The sequence below is a fragment of the Panthera onca genome, chromosome B4 (genome assembly GCF_046562875.1).
Source record: "Panthera onca isolate mPanOnc1 chromosome B4, mPanOnc1 haplotype 2, whole genome shotgun sequence".
NCBI lineage: Eukaryota > Metazoa > Chordata > Mammalia > Carnivora > Felidae > Panthera > Panthera onca.
This window is the reverse complement of record NC_138345.1, coordinates 94,389,827-94,404,371: the sequence shown is the minus strand read 5'-3', so window position 1 is coordinate 94,404,371 and position 14,545 is coordinate 94,389,827. Positions and strand designations below refer to the sequence as shown.

Here is a 14,545-nt window from a genome sequence, read left to right as displayed (position 1 = left end):
TGTGCTTTAGGATTCTAGGAGCTAAAAGAGATTAATTAACTGCCAGAATAAAATCCGTTCACACAGATCAAGGGAACTAAAGTTGACAGGACTTTCACAGGGTCAGAGATTTCCAAAAAGCCAATAAAAGTATTGCGTGAAAAAAGTCAGTTACACATCTTCCGTTCCCCAGTCCCAAAGCCACCTTACAACAGCAATCGTCATATATGACCTTTCTTATTCTTTTCATATCTTCTCCCTCCCCACCCCAACTTCAACTCTGTTGGAACCAGAAAATCAGAAAATCCGAAACCATAATACACTAGGGAAAGAGGAGCAGGGGGAAAAAGGAGGACTTCTCTCACTCTACTGCATATGTTCAAGCAACAGCACTCCCTCTTTGGGAGAGGTAGAAAGATTTTAATGTTAAAACGATTTTGGCATTTTGATTACTATCTATTATTGGTCATTTATAATAATGTGCTCAGACTGTATTTGTCACCTAACATGATTATAGGACTTTACTTAAGTGGCCAGAAAATATATATGCGGACTGCCTGAGCTTTAATCCAAGGATAGGAGAAAAACAACTCACAATAAAAGGCTTAAAAAGAGTAGTGGGAAACAAAAAAAAAAGTGTTTTAATACCAGTTATCTTGTTAGGTCTACAATAGGTGAGTTTTCATTATAGTTAAAGAATCATTTAAAGGGTGAAAAATTCAGTGTAACCAGATCTCTGGTATGCCATGGCGTATGCTGGAATATCCCATCACTAAGCCAACAGTGTGATCATAGGCACATAGGCAAGTCAATCTCTCTGTGCCTTATATTTTTCGTGTGTAAATGAGATCAATAATATCTGCCTTGTTGGGTAGATTAAGTACTTGGAATAGTGTCTGGCAAATATTAGCTGTTCAGCAAATGATAACTGTTCAGCAGTTATCATCATCATCATTATCATCATTTGCCCTAAATTGTTTTGCTGAATTAAGTTTTTTAGCAAGTCTATTTTTTATTTTCCTTTTGTTAGTAGATACTCATCTTTGTATTTTAAGAAGCAATAATATTTTTATAATGCCTTATAACGATTAACATAATGACTGGAATATAGTAACTGTTCAATAAATGGCTGTTGATATTATACTCACTTCAAAGGAAACCCTTGCACCTTTCTCTCTTCCCTTCATGTATGAGCTATATACCATGCTGGCGCTCCATTTAATCTCTCTGTATCTCAGTTTCTTCATGTGTAAAATAGGGCTTTTATTTACTTTACCTACTTCACAGGGTCATTATGAGGAATAAGATCATTTTTGTGAAAACATTTATAAAACAATATACAAATATGAATTAGCATTATTGTTTATTGTACAGGTTACTTTTTTATATTATTTATAAATCTCTTTCCAATGATTTTGAATAATACTCAAAGTTTTTCTGCAAGAAAACAGACCTGAAATCTCCATTCATATATAAACTGCTTTCCAAAAGTAGGTATGTATTTTCTAGCCCTTACGCATCAATGCTGTGATTGCAGGGCAGGTACAAGGTCCCATTAGCCCACCAGTTTTTCTTCTTGTTGGTGCTGAACTACTCTCCTGTCTCACCTGAAATTTCTCGATTAGTGTTTCTAGAAGGAGAGACAAGAAACATCTAACATCTGATAACACCTTTATATTTTACCTGGGGAGGTAAGGTTAACGTAAGGGACTATCTCCTACAATTTCTCAGAACAAATTGATTAAATAGCCCAGAGTTAGCTAAGAGCATCCATCCTACAAGCATGAGATTGTAAGATGGGCACATTTCAGTGGAGGAGCAAAACATGATCACAACCATCTAAGAATAAATAGCTCAACAAGCTTTTATTCTATTTATATCCAACAGAAGGTGGCTGCTTCCCTAAGATGCCTCCCACCAGATGGTGACTTCTCAGTTCATTTTTAACTACCTGCAAAATCATGGCACATGGCTCTGACCTCATTTCATTTTAGAATTCACCTTTTATTTCAGCACTACATTACTATAGCTTCTGACTTCTATCTGGGCAAAAAAGTTTCTCAAAAGGCAGGAGGTCAATGTCAGGCAAACATATATGCACATAAATGTACTTACTTTTATAAACAACTTACACTTCATAATCCATCTGTAATATGGGCAACTGACTTCTGGTTTCAGACTAGGTTCCCTTCTCTATATACATAGTAACAGTTATCTCTATTGACTCAAGAAATGAAAACTTATTTTAAATTATTCGAAAGAAAACCTAATTATGAAGACATTGGAAGTTCTCTCTATATAATGCATTATAAAGTCAATCCAATAAATTGGATTATCTATATCAATCCTCATTCCCTAAATTTCCCTTTGTTAGTATTCATTACTGAGAATTGACAGCACAATTCTATACTAAACCTCTAGAATAATCAGGGTAAGGAGTCACTTGGGAGTTTAGCCACCATTTTAATCAATTACTGTGTTTTGCCTGAATTTATGACGACACTTTGCTCCCTTAAAATTAGCCAGGAGCAATTAGCAGTTATCTTTTCTCTTCCTTCCTTCCTTCCTTCCTTCCTTCCTTCCTTCCTTTTCTCTCTCTCTCTCTCTCTCTCTCTCTCTCTCTCTCTCTCTCTCCCCCCTCTTTCTTTCAGGTAAACTCTACTCCCAACATCGGGTTTAAACTCATGATTCCAAGATTAAGAGTTGAGTGCTCCATGCACTAAGCCAGCCAGTCACCCCAGGAGCAGATATCTTAGAAGTAGGTGCTGCTGGTAGGAAAAGGTATACAGCCAGTAGAAGGATCAGGACTTGCTCATCACTACTATTGGGAAAATAACTCACAATAAGCCAAAGCTGGGCTATTTTGTTATTTTCATGAATCCAATTTAGCAAATGATGTTTTGGAGAAATGACAGTAATATACTGCTCTGCCATCAAATATAAATTCATCTCAAGTGTTTTCATCTTTGTTTCCCAGGATGAATTGATTATTGTACTGAGTACAATAAATAGGTAACTGGGAAAAAGTGATATGAAAAATAATATTAGTTAAAAAGAAATAATGAAAATAGTTATGATACAGTTCCATAACTAACAATAATCACCCTAAACATCATATGGAGAACTTTTTGTTGCTGTATACTTTTTAAAGTTTCAGGGGCACCTGGGTGGCTCAGTCGGTTAAGCGTCTGACTTCAGCTCAGGTCACGATCTCGAGGTCTGTGAGTTCGAGGCCCCGCATTGGGCTCTGGGCTGATGGCTCAGACCCTGGAGCCTGCTTCCGGTTCTGTGTCTCCCTCTCTCTCTGCCCCTCCCCTGTTCATGCTCTGGCTCTCTCTGTCTCAAAAATAAATAAACGTTTCAGATTTTATATCATAGGACATTACAGCTATTACTCCCAAAAATGTGAAGTTGGAAAGAGCATTTGAGAATAACTAGTCCAGCATCTTAATTTTACATACGGGAGACTAAAGCCCCTAGAGATTAGGTGACTTTCTCAAGAACACAGAGCTGATTTATGACAGCAGATTATACCAGACATAATCCCACATCTTATGACTCTTAGTTTTACATTCTTCCCTCTTCCATACTCACCATACAGATAATTGCTCTTATATTAAGAATGAATTCATGCACATAATTAAAATTAGACTAAAAAAGTAGTCATCCATCTTAGACACATATTAAAATTATTTGGAGGGCTGTTAAAACTACCAACACCGGACTGCACCCAGATCAGTTGTATCACAACCTGTGGGGATGGGATCCAGGCATCACTAGTTTTCAAGCCTCCCCAGGTGATTGCAAAGAGCAGCCAAGTTTGAGAATCATTGTACAAAAATAATTATAATAATTATAATGAAAAACAGTTGTCCTTTACCCAATTCTTTCTAATTCCTTCATCTACTTCCTATTGTAGTTCTCAAAGTTTTGGAATAGGACCAGCAGCCTTGTTAGAAGCTTGCTGGAAATGCATATTCATGGAGTCCACCCCAACCTACTGAATCAGAATCTGTGAGGATGTGACCCAGTAAACTGGTTCTTATTCATGTTAAAACTTGAGAATCTCTACCCCATAGGCTACCATTTTCAACTATTTTTAGTGATTTCCCTATTTTCCTCCATGTCTGAATATGCTTATAATCCTATTTCTTGCTTTGACAGTTTTCTACTTTATCTATTGACTTTCTGTTTTGGACAATCAGGATTTATTTAGTTCTTTGTATTTTTTGTCCTGCCCTCATCCTTCCAGTAGAGGTATATCTATTTTTTTTTTTCTAAATCAGTCTGTGTTTACACTATTAATACCATAAAAATGTTTCCTGCAAAGCCTAGATAAATCTATGCTTATATGCCTTTTCTTACATTCTTAATTGTTTTTCCTGAGATTAATAATTGCCTGGTTTGTTTATTGGTTTGTACCTATTCTTATTTTTTGTACATGCTCCACTATATCTGTTAAGCCTACTGATACAATTTTCAAAATATCCAACTATGATATATTGTGTCCATTCCATTTAGAATCCTATGCCCCTCAGCTTTCCATCACCCTGCTCTGATCTGGACTGGGTATTCTCAGAACTCTGCTTTTTAATCACACTAGATCCAGTCTGCAGGCAAATCTACTGCTTCTACCTTCAACATGTATCCAGAATCTGATCCCCTCTCTTGACCTCCCCTCTTACCATCCTGTTCCAATCACCATTATCTCTCATCTGAATGGCTGAAATTATTTCCTTAATTCTTCCATCCATCCCCCCTCCAACTTATATTCCACACTGTAACCTTTAAACACATAGTTCATGGGTACCTGGATGGCTCAGTCGGTTAAGCGACCAACTTCAGCTCGGGTCATGATCTCACAGTTCGTGGGTTTAAACCCCACATCAGGCTCTGTGCCGATAGCTCAGAGCCTGGAACCTGCTTCAGATTCTGTATCTCCCTCTCTCTCTGCCCCTCCCTGCCTCATGCTCTATGTCTCTCTCTGTCTCTCAGAGATACATGTTAAAAAAATACAAATTAAAAATAAAAACATAGTTCAGATCGTGTCTCATGTATTTATAGCTAAGTGTAAATAAAGAAAGGAGCTATGTGCTGTTTGGAAAATGTTTGTTACTTTGTATATGTGGGAGGAGAGGGAATGGGTTGGGAGTAGAGGATGGGTAGACAGATGATAGGTGTGAGGATTCCATATATCTTCTCACTGATTGCCCTATAGGAGATGGATGTTAAGGGGGGAAGAAACAAACAACCAAATGAAACATGTATACGGTGAATACTTACTATGCATTATGAAAATACAGAAATAGAACATGTGATGCTAGCCTCTGAAAATTTACAAATTTCTATGGGAGATAAACATGCACACATCTCATACTGGACAAAACAAGGTTTGATTACATGCAGAAACTAGTATTATAAGGCATCCTTAGAAATTCAGAGAGAATGCATCATTTTGGCTGACTAATCAGGAACTCTATACAAACGGCAGGATTTGTGTTGGGATTTAAAATATGGGTAATATTTTCATGTGCAAAGACTAGATGAAGAAATTTTAGACTGAGGTAACAGTGACAATAATATATGGAGCAAAGAAGTATAAAACCAATTTAAAAATAATATAGAGTAGGACAATTTGATATATTAAAACTATGCCAGGGAGTAGCTGAAAATAAAATGCAAAGGGTAGATAGGTTTTTTTTATTGATACTGAGCATTTAGTGAATTGGTTACCCTTTTTAAAATCAATTTAACTAATCCTTCACATATTGTGGGCAACAATAACAGCTCTCATCTAACCCAAGAAAGGAGACTTTATTATCTCCATTTTATAGATGAAGAAATTTGAGGCCCCAAGGGGTTAAGTAACTTGCTTAAGGTCAGAAAACTAGAATGTAGCATAGCTAGTATTTGAACCTACACAATCTCATTCCTGAGCCTGTGTTCTTAAACACTACTTGCACTGGCTTTATTTGCCTATTATATATGTTGCAAAGACTTTTTCCATTCTTCATTTACCATCTTAACTTTGTGTATGCTATTTTTCACTGTATAGACATTTAAATTTTTTTATATAGTCAAATTTTTAATTTTTTAAAAAAATTTACTGTGTTGTTTCATACTAAGAAAGGCTTTGTACAGAGAGTAATAAAAATTCTCCTACTGAGCACAATTATCGTGATGAGCACTGGGCGATGTATGGAATTGGAATTGTTGAATTGTACCCGAAGCTCATATAACACTGTTTGTTAACTACACAGCAATTAAAATTTAAAAAATAAAAAATATTCCTCTACTGTATTTTATTCTGAAGTTTTAGCTTTCATTTTTAACTTTGTGATAATTAATCTTGTATCTTTTATTGTGTGTGTCTATGGTCTGAGGTAGGGATCTAATTTTATTTTACCCCCAAATGGGTAGCCAATTATTCCAAAAATATGTCCTTTCCTTAATGAGTTGACATGCCACCTTGATATAGATGTTCAGAAATTAGCCATGCTGCTAGACAGTACCAATTAGTGTCTTATTCTAATTAAGAATTCTTTTAAAAATGCAACTATGGAACAAATACCAATTAGAAACTCTACAGTATAAATTAGTCAGATAATGTTGGGGTCTTAATACCTAGCTATGATAAAGGTATCCTACAACAGAAATTTTGGCTCTGGAGGTCAAATCTTCCTAGGGAAGATGGTGAAAGAAGAAATTTTTTAAAGCTCATTTCTTTATTTAGAGAGAGAGAGAGAGAGAGAGAGAGCAGGCACAGGGGAGGGATAGTGAGAAAGGGAGAGAAAGAATCCCAAGCAGGCTCCATGCCATCAGCCCAGAGCCTGATGAAGGGCTCCTTCCCATGAACTGTGAGATTGTGACCTGAGCCAAAACCATGAGTTGGACACTCAACTGACTGAGCCACCCAGGCACCCTGAAAAGGTTATTTTTAACTTAGGGTATGAGTGGGAGAAACTATTGCCTTCTTCACAATCCGGTCTTTTATAGGCAAAATTCTCACATTTTTGATGACAATAATTGAAGAACATCTGGGACCAACTGAAGTAATGAGGACTTATAACCTGACTGTTTAGTAAGCAAATCTTTTCAAATTTTTCTAATATGCCCCGGCTTTGGACCAATGGGAAAAGCCATCAAGTAAAACAACCATAAGGATAAATAATCCGATGAAGACAATTTCTCTGGAAATATGAACTTAAGATGGGTTCTGGGGGAAAAATGCCAAATCTTTTCATTTCCTCCAGAACAACATCATACATGTATATCAGTGGTCCTTCTGTATAGAGTATTAGGAAATCTGTATACACATATTGAGTAATTTCCCCCCATTTCACTATGCATGCTCTGAACAATTAGTGTCCTTACTTGCCTTCACAATGGTTCTGTGTGATCTAACACAGATTCAACCATCTGTCTGTGTTTTCTTCCATTTGCAACATTTGTTCTTCCTGCTGATCTGACTGCTTCTTTTCTCTGCTTTCTGATTCAGACAGAGCAAGCTTTTCCAGAAATGTGCTTGTTAGCCAAAAGTGAGTCTCTTGAACTGCAGAAATATAAAATTTGCCCCAACTAGTAACATTTAAGAAACGTGTTGTTTTGTTTTGTTTCTTATGTATATTGCCTGGAAAGCATCCCAAGTTTTTGATGACAGATGCTTTTTAACCTGTTGGCAAAATCAAATATATAGAAATCTAAAACCATACTTGGAAGAAATAAAGTTTTCCTTGGATATGGCCCTGAGGATCACTAGTGTCCTGTTTCAGCAAAGTTTCAGCCTTACTTCTTGAGAAGTGCATCTCCAAACATTCTACTGAAATCACTTACTTTCATCTTGAAGGACATTTTTTCGTTGTTCTCTCAATGTGTGTCTTTTAGAGGTAAAACCTCTCAGGATTTTTTTGTTTTTTGTTTGTTGGTGTGTTTTTGATAGTGTATTTCATTTTCATTATCAGAAGATCATTTCAATTATATATTATTTCAGTATCCTCTGGCTCCTATTGTCATTATTAAGAAATCAGCTGCCAGTTTAACTTCCTTGTGCGGAATCTATACTTTCTTTCTAGTTGTTTTTAAGATCTTCTTCCTGTCTTTGTTGTTCTGCAACTTTACAATATGTGTCTATGTGTGGGTTTCTTTTTATTTTACACTGTTTGGGATTTATGTGGCTTCCTGAAAGTGGCAACTGATATTGTTCATCAATTTTAGAAAATTCTTAGCTATTATTTTTCCTTATTTGAATTTGAATGCTTTTCCTTATTTGAATGTCCTCTTTCAGGAATTTTAATTAACCCTTCTCTATACTTCATGTGGACAAAATTCTCATTAGGGTTTTACACCTATTTGTCTCTCTGGGCTGCAATCTGAATATTTTTTTCAGTTCTATAGTCCCATTATTTATTCTAATCAGCTGTATCCAATCTGCTTTTTAATTCTTCGGTTGAGTTTTTTTTTTTTTAACTTCTACCCAAAGCCAATTCTGAGATCAATCATATATTTTACTATCAGTGGGGGTCAGGTTTTTTTTGTTTTTGTTTTTTAAATTCATTCTTGCCCTGAGATTATAAGCCTTGCAGGGTTCCATCTTTATACAGTATGATCTCTGATCTACTAAAGACTATTCCTGCATATTCTTCTGCATAGTAGTTCTAAGCTACCATGACTCATGTAGCTGGCTAAGAATTTGATGGCTTCAAAGTTCACATATCTTCCTGATCTTATGTTCCTTGCTCAATCCTGTCTTCAGTGGATTTCCATTACTTTCTTGCAGACACATTCAATAATTTAAAATGAATTTTCTTTAATTTTAGAGAACATTTTTAACTGTTCTATGTCAGGAGGGTTTTAAGATTTCTAATCTACCTTATTTCATACTATTGACATTTTTATTTCTCTTCCACTTTTGAAGAATAATTTCACTAGGTACAGAATTCTAGGTTGATTTTTTTTAAGTTTATTTATTTTTGAGAGAGAGACAGACAGACAGAGAGAACAAGTCAGGGCGGGGGGTGGATGCAGAGAGCGAGGGAGAGATAGAGAATCCCAAGAAGGCTCCACACTGTCAGTGCAGAGCCCATTGCATGACCGGAGCCAAAGTTGGATGCTTAACTGACTGAACCACTTAGGCATCCCTAGGTTGATTTTTTTTTCTTTCAATGCTTTCAATACACCACTCCACCCTCTTCTTGCTTGCATAGTTTCTAATAAAAAGCTTGCTAAAATTCCTCCATAGGTAAAGGTTTTTTTCCCCCTCTGGCTTCTTTCAAGATTTTCTCTTTGCCTTTGGTATTCTGAAATTTAATTATGAAATGCCTAGGTGTGGGGGGTTTTGATTTTATTTTTGTATCACTACTGCTTACTGTTCTCTGAGCTTACTAGATTTGTTGTTTAGTCTGTGTCATTAATTTAGGAAGATTACTGGTTATTATGGCTTTAAATATTTCTCTTGCTCTGTTTTCTCTTTCTTTTTCTGGTGTTATAATTATACATATGTTAGACCTTTTGCTATTGTCTTCAGTTCTTAGATGTTCTATTCTGTTTCTTTTATTCTTTTTACTCTTTGTGTTTCAGTTTGGAAAGTTTCTATGGCCTTTCTTCAAGTTCACTGATTATTTCCCCAGCCATCTGGAGTCCACTGAAGGCATTTTTTATTTCTATTACTGTATTTTTAAAAATTTCTTATCATTTCTTTTGATTCTTTCTGAAAGTTCCCGTTTTTCTGCTCATATTACCCATCTGTTCTTGCATGTTGTCTACTTTTTCCATTTTAGGTCCTAATATATACTTTAAATTCCCTACCTTATAATTCAAACATCTGTGACATATCTGAGTCTAGTTCTATTTTTTAAAACATGTTTTAATGTTTATTTTTGTTTTTGAGAGAGAGAGAGCATGAGCAGGTGAGGGACAGACAGGAAAGGAGACACAGAATCTAAAGCAGGCTCCAGGCTGTCCACGCAGAGCCTGAAAAAGGGGCTTGAACTCACAAACCGTGAAATAATGACCTGAGTCAAAGTTGGACACTTAACTGACTGAGCCACACAGGCACCCCATATGTGAGTCTAGTTTTTGATAGTTGCTTTATCTTTTCGGACTGCATTTTTTCTTGCCTTTTAGCATGCCTTGTAATTTTATGTTAAAAGCCAGGTATGTTGTATTGGGTAATTACAACTGAGGCAGATCTGTCTTTAGAGAGAGATTGTATTTTATTCTGGCTAGGGGATGTGCTGTTTAATGTTTGTTGTAGCTGTAGGTGCCAGAAGCTTCAAATTTCTCTAGTGCTCTTGTTTTTTGGTCTCTCCTCTGAGGAGTTATCAGTCTGTTTTGCAACCTTTCAGCTGTAATTCATTATTATTGTTATTATTATTATTTTACTAGAGCATTACTGGTATGGTGGCAGAGTGTGTGGGAGGAGGAGCATTTTATAATCATCTAAATGAGTCTTAGTCTTTTAGTGGGCCTTTGCCTTGGGGGTTGTGGCCTTCACAAGTGTTTCTATACCTTCTTCAGTTGAATAGCTTTTACTCCATATTCCCTCCTCTATGGCTACAGTGTTCTCAGTCTATTTCCTTAAAGGCTTGTCCCCTGGTTTTTGTTTGTTTTTTCCCTTGTGTAAGCCAGGAAGGCAAAAAGAGTCTGGAATAAGGAAGAATCCCCTTTCCTTTCCTGGGATAAGTTTGCAAAATTGTGCTTTAGTGACAACTTTTCCCCTAAAGAGTAGGCCATTTTTATTGAGAAGGCTCTGGATGTGGTTTGCAATTGTCACTTTCCCCATCCCCCATTCACCCCTTTCCAAAACCAAGAAGGAATTTTTGTGGCGTCCTCACCATGAGCACTTGGTGGGGTTCCCAGACAGAGAGCCCATGAAAATATGGGAGCCCCTCAAGACTGCAGTCCCTAGGGGTTTTTCACTCTCCCACTAGTCAAAATTGCCATTCAAGTGTTCATACAAGTTTATGTCTCCAGTGGTTTCTGCTCCAGGTAGGCAGATCTGGATTGCCCTTTCTCATACCTGCCTTTCTAGATTTTAGGGTTCTGATTTGCAATAAGGCACCATTTCTCAGATGGATACAAGAAAAGTCACTGATTTTTTAGTTTGTCCAGATTTTTCATGTAAAGATGACAGTCACAACTTCCAAGTTCTTTAAATATCAGAGCTGAAATTAAAAGTTTCACTATAGCCAGTGCCTGTCGGGCTCAGTGGGTAGAGTAGAGAATGGACTCATGAGCTTGGGATAGTGACTTCAAGCCCCACACTGGGTGTAGAACTCACTGAAAAAAAAAAAGTTTCACTATTGACTTTTACATTTTCATTGCAGTTTGGGTACTTTGTTTTCAAACAAAAGAAACTAACATTGGCTAACTTAAGTAAAAATGTATTTGTCTGAAGGATATTGAGAACCAAGACAACTCTGGAGTATTAATTAATAAGAACTCTAGGGAAAATTGTTATCAGGAACATTTTAGTTAAGACATCTCCACGGAGATGAATGAATTTCAACTACTTTCAGTAACTCATTTAGTATATTCAAGATTCAAATTTCAGGGAAGAAGGTGGCAGAATTTTTTCAAATCCTTACACAAAAGTAGTGCAAACAACTAGATAGCAAAACCATTTGGGGAGCATTTATAGCAGAACTAGCTGATAAGACAACCCCCAAACCTCCAAACACCAATATCTACAGGCCTGTGTGTTACCACAGCCTTAGTGGAAGAAACCTGGGGGAAGCAATAAGGCATGTGACAGAACCAAGAACAGCATAATACCCAAATAGCCAACAGGTAATCCTGGAAATTGCAGTGGATCAGTTTGAAAATAGCAGCTGCAACTGGAAAGAGTTTTGCCTAATCCAATAAATGATGGGGCATAATGTAAGGACTGCTGGAACCGTATCTCTCCAGTTCTCAAAATTGATTCATCAGAGTTTTCTTGCAAAACAGGGCCACACACTTCTGGTTTCCATAGTTTTGTTTTATTTTGTTTTGTTTTACGTATTTATTTATTTATTTATTTAATCATGAGTGTACTCTTTAACCCCCTTCACCTATTTTACCCATCCTTCACCCACCTCCCCTCTGGTAACCATCAATTTATTCTCTATAATTGAGAGTCTGTTTCTTGATTTGTCTCTCTCTCTCTTTGTTTCTCTTATTTCTTAAATTCCACATATGAGTGAAATCATATGGTATTTGTTTTTCTCTGACTGACTTACTTCACTTAGCATTATAGTCTCTAGCTCTCTATCCATGTGGTTGCAAAATAGCAAGATTTCATTCTTTTTCTACAGTTTGGCTATTGTAAATAATGCTGCAATAAACATAGGGGTGCATGTATCCCTTTGAATTAGTGTTTTTGTATTTGGGGGATAAATATCCAGTAGTGCAATTACTGGATTGTAGAGTAGTTCTATTTTTAGTGTTTGAGGAATCTCTACACTGTCTTCCACTACTATACCACTTTGCGTTCCCAACAGTGCAAGAGGGTTCCTTTTTCTCCACATCCTCAACACTTGTTTCTTGTGTTTTTGATTTTAGCAATTCTGACAGGTGTGAGGTGATATATTATTGTAGTTTTGATTTGCATTTCCCTGATGATAGTGATGTTGAATATCGTTTCATGTATCAGTGGGTCATCTGGATATCTTCTTTAGAGGAATGTCTGTTCATGTTTTCTGCCCATTATTGATTGAGTTCTTTGTGGTTTTTTGGGTGTTAAGTTGCATAAGTTCTTTTTTTTAATGTTTATTTATTTTTGAGAAAGAGAGTGAGTGCATGTGCGCATGAGTGGGGGAAGGGCAGAGAGAGAAGGAGATAGAGAATCCCAAGCAGGCTCTGTGCTAACAGTAGCGAGCTCTATGTGGGGCTGAAACCCACAAACCACAAGATCACAACCTGAACTGAAGTTGGACTGAGCCACCTAGGCAATCCATAAGTTCTTTAAGTATTTTGGATACTAACCCTTTATTGTATACGTCATTTGCAAATATCTTTTCCTATTGAGTAGGTTGTTTATTTCTCTTGCCTCAGGAGACATATCTAGAAAAATGTTGCTAATGGCCCATGTTAAAGACGTTACTGCCTATGTTCTCTTCAAGGATTTTTATGGTTTTAGGTCTCACATTTAGGTCCTTAATCCATTTTGAGTTCGTTTTTGTGTATGGTGAAAGAAAGTGGTCCAGTTTTATTCTTTTGCATGTCACTTTCCAGTATTCCCAACACCATTTGTTGAAGACACTGTCTTTTTCCTGTTGTATATGCATTCCTCTTTTGTCAAAGATTAACTGGCCACATAACTGTGGGTTTATTTCGGAGTTTTATATTCTACTATATTAATCTATGTGTGTTTTTATGCCAGTACTTTACTATTTTAATTACTACTGCTCTGCATAACTGGAAATCTAGAATTGTGATGCCTCCAGTTTTGTTTTTCTTTTTGAAGACTCCTTTGGCTATTCAAAGTCTTTTGTGGTTCTTTACAAATGTTAGGATTGTTTGTTATAGCTCTGTGAAATATGCTGTTGGTATTTTGATAGGGATTGCATTAAATCTGTAGATTGCTTTGGGTAGTATGGACATTTTAACAATATTGTTCTTCCAACTCATGAGCATGGATTGTTTTTCCATTTCTTTGCATCATCTTGAATTTCTTTCATTAATGTTTTATAGTTTGCAGAGTACAGTTCTTTAACCTCTTTGGTTAAGTTATTCCTGGATATTTTATTGTTTTTGGTATAATTGTAAATGGAATCATTTTCTTAATTTCACCTTATGCTGCTTCATTATTACTGTATAAGAATGCAACAAATTTCTGTACATTCATTTTTTTTATCCTGCCATAGTTTGTTATGAAAAATTATCTATCACTTATTTCATTTTTCTGCTATATTTTACACGTCTTTTTATTACTGGCTTCTTTAAGATTTTCTCTTTAAATCTGTTTTTCAGCAATTTGGCTATGATGTGACTAGTTGGGGTTTTCTTTGTATTTTTCTTATGATGGCATGAAGTACTTCATACTTTCTTGGGACATTTTCACCTGTTATATCTTCATTTTTTTTTTCCTCTATTTACTCTCTTCCTTCCCCTTCTATGACTCCAATTGTATGTATGTTAGATCACTTAATATTTTCTCATAGTTCTACTAAGGGTCTACTTATTTTCTTCATTTTTTTCCCCTTCTGTTATTTAGATTCGGTACTTTCTATTGAAATTTCAGTTAATTGACTCCTTCACTTTCACTTACCCTTTCCTCTTTCAGTTTTATCTGAAATTGTCTTTTTTTTTTTTTTTTCGGTCTTCATTTTTGGAAGGTACTGTAATTAGATATAGAAATAATAGTTAAAATTTTATTTCATCACTTTAAAATGTCATTTAATTATCTTATGCCATTTCCAATTTGTTGTAAATCTTAGTGAATTTTTCATCTTATCTGTATTATATTTTCTAGATCAGAAATTTCCATTTGGATCTTTTTCTAAAAATAATTTTCATCCCTCTAGTTACTCTGTCCTTTAGTTAATTCATTAAGACTAAATTTTAATAGCTGTTTCAAAATCCTTGT

At 35.9% G+C, this 14,545-nt stretch overlaps 1 protein-coding gene across 6 annotated transcripts in view; it reads left to right on the top strand.

Moving 5' to 3' along the window:
- LOC132694076 (uncharacterized) overlaps positions 1-14,545 on the top strand; it is a 225,942-nt gene that overhangs the window by 61,391 nt on the left and 150,006 nt on the right. The gene's annotated exons all lie outside the window — the stretch shown is intronic.